We start from the raw sequence: 6,134 nt of genomic DNA, 5'->3' as shown, positions 1-6,134 counted from the left end.
TTACCCGTGCAAATTGCCCGGCATTTTTTTTTTAATAGTAAGACTTTTCATAATGTGCACAATATTATTAATATTTCATATTAGCAGTGTGTGTATGCTGAACTTTGTAATGGGAAATTCAATAGCTGCTGTAAATATTAATGGAATATGAAATGAAGCCACCGCTTCCATGTAGCACTGACAGTAAAACGGAGTGAACATGTGGTGGCCCTGGGGCAAGATAGGCCTTTCCTCTTGTCTCTCTCGCTTTATTACATTAGCCCGAGCCTCTTCTTACAGTTCTGGGCTCAGAAGCTGAAGTTCACAGGTCAGCCATGACAAATGTCCCTACGTCTAGCCAAACAAGACCCCCTGGCCTTGCCATTACATCTGCCCAACAAGTCCCTGGAGAGTGCTTAAGGGTGTCTGTTGCAGGTAAAGAGCTCTTTAGCGCAACTTTCCAAACAGAGCGGAGAAGCGGAGGCGCCGGGTGCTCCTTCAGGGCTGGGGGGGGGGGGGTCCCGCCGCCTCCCCACACCCCCGGGGACCCCGGGGCTGCGCGTCCACGCGTGGGCTGCCCCTGCCCTGCCCGCTGCTTTCCCGAGCTTTGCTACCTCCCCGACGGCACCCGCAGGGCTCCGCGCATCCCGACGGCACCCGCAGGGCTCCGCGCATCCCCGCGACGCCCGGCAGGGCCGCGCAAGAGCCTCGCAGGGCCGCCGGGATGCGCGGCTGCTCCCCAGCTGCAAAGCGCTGGCAGCAGCCTCCTGGACAGACCGTCCTTCCAAAGCTTTTTTGGCTCATCAGCCGTATATTTCAACACTTGGGATGACATCAGCCCGGGACTGTCAGCCTCGTGGGCTTTTTTATTATTATTATTTTTTCCCCCCCCATTTCCAGGATTTCTTTTTTATAAACAACACTTAAAACCGCTTCCTTTATGGAGCGGGCATTAATCTTCATTGTTAGGGGAAGCCTTGTCAGAATTTCCTCCCGCCTCTCCCCTTGGAGGTTTTGGCTGCCCGGTGATTTATGCCTTATCTCCCCGTGCCTTGAGGGGCTGCGGGCGGTGGGAGCGGCCGGGGAAGGGCTTTTAGCCCCCGGCTGCCCCCACTTCGCTGCAAGCACGCTGGGGGCTTCGGGGCCTGCCACGGCGGGATGGTGGCACAAGGAACCCCGCTGGTAACTAAAAAAAAGTGCTTGTCAGCGAGGGGAAAGCGGGAAGTTAACGAATAGGAGGAAATTTCAAAGCGTATTTGGGTGTCAGCCCTTTTTTTCTCAGTAGCCAAACTTCTTCCACGCTCCCTTATCTGAGAACAGGGGAAACTCATTGCACCCCATTGCCCCACTCGCTCCCACCCTCGCGATCAGCCGCTGCTGGCAACTTTTTGTTTCCAAAATACCCCGGAGAACCGAATTCTAGGAAATTCTCCTCTCGTTTTTCTGACAACCCGTACTGAAGGCACCCGTGTCCGCCCCGCTGGTCAGACCGTCCTGCGACTGCCCTAAATGTCCATCCGGGAGGGGAGACCCCCCTCCTCCGAGGTGCTCTTCCCTAATTGCATACCAAGCAAAAATTTTTCTCGGGAGCCCTTCAGCCACCCGGGCTGTGAAACCATGAATGAAAAGGAAATAAACCCTGATGCGCAGCCCCGCATCGACTCCGGCCACTTCGAGACCGACTTGTTCTTTTAATAGCTCCTGTATTTTTCCAGCATCGCGGCTCACGTACTTTGTACGGTGTCTGTGGCTTCATTAAAAGCTTTCTATTATTTCCCCCAGGAAAATGCACCTGTCACCTCGCCTTGCCTTTTAAAAAGAGTTGCACCTTCAAAGAATATTTTTCTCCCTTTTTACTAAAAGAAACAGCACTGGATTCAGGTTTTGTAAGTGTTAAATAACTTTCCCAGCGTGTATTAAAGGAAGATTGTATTTTATCAACAGCTGATTGATGCGGCCATGTGATCCTCTCGGTTTGTCTATAGTATCATATTTATTTAACCTGCTGGGGGACTGTGTTCAGGGGCCGCTTGCTCCCGCTGGCAAGAGCACACACATTACACACTACCCCAGGTATTCTGATTGATTGTTCCCACCCCACAGCCTTTGGATCATAATTTAACACAGCAGGTCCTACAGCACAGACGAGGTTTTCGGGAAATACGGTGAAGGATTTCTATGAACTAGTACCGCACAGCTACCAGGGTTTTCTAAACTAAAAATCTGAAATACGGAGAGGGGTGTAGGAGTGCTTCTGCAACCGTGATGCGAGCGGTCGCACAAACAATTGCCTTTAGCCTCTTCATTTAATCCGAGCCCTTTATTTTTAACAAGTTCTCCCTGTAAATGAGCATTTCCTGGGACTTTCAAAGCACCTGAGTACAGCAGCATCAGCCACGTCAGATGCTTCATAGCGGCGGTCGGTCAATTATATTCAAGCATATTTAGATGCGGAGAGAGCCAGCCGGTGCTTTCCTCCACACTTTCCCCAGATGAAACAGTTCAGAAAGTCTTTTGGCTGCCAGCTGCTGTTTGCCCCCGGAGAGGGGTTAAAAACAAAACCACCATCCCCCTCCCCAAAAAGTAATAACAATAAATAAATAAATGAATAAAACACAGCCCGCGACAGTCCCGCTCAGCAAATTGTTTAACAAGCTCTGTGATGAATTAATTTGCGCTGGGAGGGCTGCTGCCCTGCAGCCGTTCCCCGCAGCGAGGCTGCTGCTGCTCCCGCCGGGCTGCCCGGGAGGGGGGTCCCCGGGCGGGGGTGCGGAGCTGCCGAGCCCCGCGGCCGTGCATCTCCAGCAATTTTAATTAAGGTGCTCTTGACTTTATTCATTTATTTGCACGTTTCCTTTGCGCGCAGCCACGCTCTGCTGCACAAAACAAACTTTTCCAACTACTTGTGAGCTTTTTCAAAAAAAAAATTATTAATTATTGCTTTTATTTATTTTTTCCCTTCCTCCTGCAGAGTCAGGGATGCGCTCTGGAGCAAGCCCTCGACCCCTGGCTCTACATGCCTACGGGTGAGGTTTTCCTCTGCCCTTGGCCGCGCACCTCGGGGAGATGGAGAGCTCAGCTCGCTCCTGTGCGCCCTGGAGGCTACGCTCTGCTCCCGCAGGAGCCTCCGGCACCAAGCGGAGCCCAGCCTCGAGGCGAGGCCAAGCCTCCGAGCTGGCCTCGGGGCGGGGAGGCTCGCCCGGCCCCGGGAGGTGCCTGCCCCGGGTTGGTACCCCGGGCACAGCCTGGCACCCGGCGCTGTTTACCCATGACTCAGGGCCAGGTGAGAGATGCAAAGGCTTAGCAAGGTGAGGGAGATGGCAAAGGAGGTGCCAGCTAATAGATCGGCTGCAGTCCCGCGGGGCAAAGGAGTGTTGACAGATCACGTTAATCAGTAATTCATTATTAGCAGTATTTTATTTTATTTATTTTTTGCTGGTACCGGTGACAAATAGCCCCGATCGCCTGCTCGTAACCCTTTCGTGGCCGGCCGCCTCTCCGTGCTCTCTTGCAGGCACTCGGCTGAGCTCGCCCCGCTCGCCCCTCTGGTAGCCCGGGGCGGGGGGGGGGGGGCGATGCCCAGTGGGAGAGGCCGGGCGGGTCGCCTGGGCACATCCCAGGGCATTTCTCCTCTCCAGGCTAGTTTTGGCTCTGCACAAATCCTGTAGGTTTTGACTCCCTGTACAGGGACCCACTAAGGTTTTGGGGTCTTCTGGGAGGAGGGAACGTTGACCGCTTTCCCTCTACAGCAGGGATTTGCCACAGTACCTGTTCTGTTGACAAAGTAAAGTAAATCCCACTTAAAAACATGATTCCTAGGCTCTGTGAGCATGAAGCATATATGTTTTTAGGGCTTGTTAGCGCCAGGTCATGTTGACCGATTCCTGAATAGTTGCCATTGTGCCGCGCTTGCAAAAGAAACCCGAGCAAACATCGCCCGAGAAAGGCTTGTGGTTTTCCTACACATGCGGGCTGCAGCCTCGCACCCCGCCCTGCCTCTCAGCCTCTCCCTCCCCTTCCTAATCTCTTCCTTTTAAATTAGGTTTGAAAGGGGGCTGTGGGGGGCTGTCAGGGCTCAAGGAGGGGGAACGCACCTCCCAGGCCATTCCGGGGCGAGCATCAGCTGGCCACAAACAAGAGCGGGGCACGGCTATCGGGGTGCCCATCGCTTTGCTCAGCTCCTGGGGGGAGGAGGGGGGGGATCACGAAGCCCCCCCGCGGGCGGCTGCGGGGCTCCGCCGGGGCGCGGGGCCGGGCGGCCCCCGGGGCGCTGTGGGATGGGGCCGGCGGCGGCCCCGCCAAGCTCCCGGTCGTTCCCCTCTCCTCCTTTGGGAGCTTCGGGGAGGAAACGACAAAGTTTGTTCATTCCAAGCCTCGGCAAACAGCTAAACTAGTTTACACAGTTGGTTTGGAGAAACGAATAAATTGTTTTCTTTAAGTACGCCGTCCTAAGCAAGCACACACTTTAACTAGTTTTCCTATGAGACAGCTTTTTACTAGATTGCTTTTTCATTGCGTGGCTATCGAAATGAGATAATGACCAAAGAGGTGGAACCTAATCAGCCTTTTAGTTGAGTTTAAAGAGTTTAGAGGTAGTTTAAAGGTAGCTTTGGTCATGTTTGCTGGCCAGCTGCGATATTTGCACTACCACGTTATGATGGGGAGAGTAATGTGTTTGATAGATAAGGGAAAGGGGCTAGCCAAAAAGCAAGGTCAGGTGTGATAAGACTTGACACTTTTACTCATTTTTCACACGCATAAAAGGAAACTTTAAAATATGAAGCAAAAGAGAAGCAAAGACTCGACATACTAACATCTATCACAAAAACATTAACAAACCTTAGTTCTTATTTAATTAGCCCAAAACCTTATCATAGTTTGGAACATGTCATGGCATTAAAAAAAAATCTTCTATTTGGTTAGAAAATCGGTATATTCTCAAAAAACGTACTGTTAATGGGATAATCACACAATTCACTTTTTCCTTTCTGATGTTTTATCTTCACTTTTCAAGTAATGAATAAATAAGTTGTAGGGTGAAGATACGAGTCTCTGTGCATGTAATCAATAGTGAAGGGAGTGCATAGGGTTTTAGTAGAGGACAGAAAACCTGGGGAAAAAAAAAAAACAACAAACAAATCCTCACTGAGGAGTTAAAATCTGTGCGCAACAAAAACACCAGGTACCGATGAAGAAATATAAAGTGAAATGTAACCGAACAATCAATGGCAAAACTCTCATTAACTTAAATAAGGCCTGCCGTGACTTGAATGGTATTTTAGAAATACTTGTGTCCAGGAGAACAGATACATATTATTGATCCTAGATTCTACAAAAATGAATTGATTTTTGCTATATACACAAGAATTCTAAACCAGAACTTATTACATTTTCCTTTTAGGATGCTTTTCTGCCATCTTCAGTTGAAATCTAAGCTACACATTGAAGATCAATTTCTAGCCAACACACACCTTTTCCGAGCAAATGATTTTGGTCCCCATTCAACAAAGTAATAATAAGATAATATTTGCAGAGCCATCTGAAACCAATTTTCAAAAGCAGCTTAGACTAGGTGTACAAAGGTTCTTACACACCTATGTCCAAAATATGGATTCTCAAAACGCCTGTGCAGCTGCTGGTCAAAATAAACCTGAAGCTTGTAGGCACTGCAGATTTTCTCCTTAAAGCCTGGCAAGTCCTAGAAATTGCCCCTTGCCAGTTCTGGGGTCGTCTGTCCCTTGGCAGTGCTGCACAGTGCAGTGTTTTCTGCTTTTTCGTTGAGTCCTTCAAAACGAGGCCTTTGTGCTCACCCAAGGGGTCTCATTGAGGGGGAGTTCTCAGGGCTTTAAAAGAGAAAATAGACCTGATGAAGGAAAGGGGCTGACCTGCTGCCTTTTCCCTTCTGGAAGTTGTGCTGTCCTCATATCATTAGGTCAGAGTTGCCCCAGAGGGGTGATCTATGCTCAAGGTCCTGCTCCATAAGAGAGGACATAAGCTCCTGCCCCAGCTCTGGTGGGAGAATAAGGGGGAAATGGACCATACATTCATGAATTCCTCCTGAAACAGTTCCACTTTGCAGAAAAATTGGGCCAGAGAGAACATGCAAGCCTGAAAAAGCATTGACGCTGCAAATCTCATCCCTGACGCCCCCAATT

The 6,134-nt window shown here is 50.3% G+C and overlaps 1 long non-coding RNA gene across 1 annotated transcript; it reads left to right on the top strand.

Annotated features, from left to right (window-relative positions):
• Positions 1-1,674: 1,674 nt before the first annotated feature.
• On the top strand, positions 1,675-5,749 carry LOC310904627. Its single transcript, XR_014588483.1, has 2 exons — positions 1,675-3,262; positions 5,381-5,749. It is a non-coding gene; the product is annotated as an uncharacterized lncRNA (long non-coding RNA).
• Positions 5,750-6,134: the final 385 nt, after the last annotated feature.

This window comes from Anser anser (assembly GCF_964211835.1).
Source record: "Anser anser genome assembly, chromosome: 10".
NCBI classification, from domain to species: domain Eukaryota; kingdom Metazoa; phylum Chordata; class Aves; order Anseriformes; family Anatidae; genus Anser; species Anser anser.
Note: the sequence above shows the minus strand (reverse complement) of the source record. Positions and strands in the feature narration are given on the sequence as shown.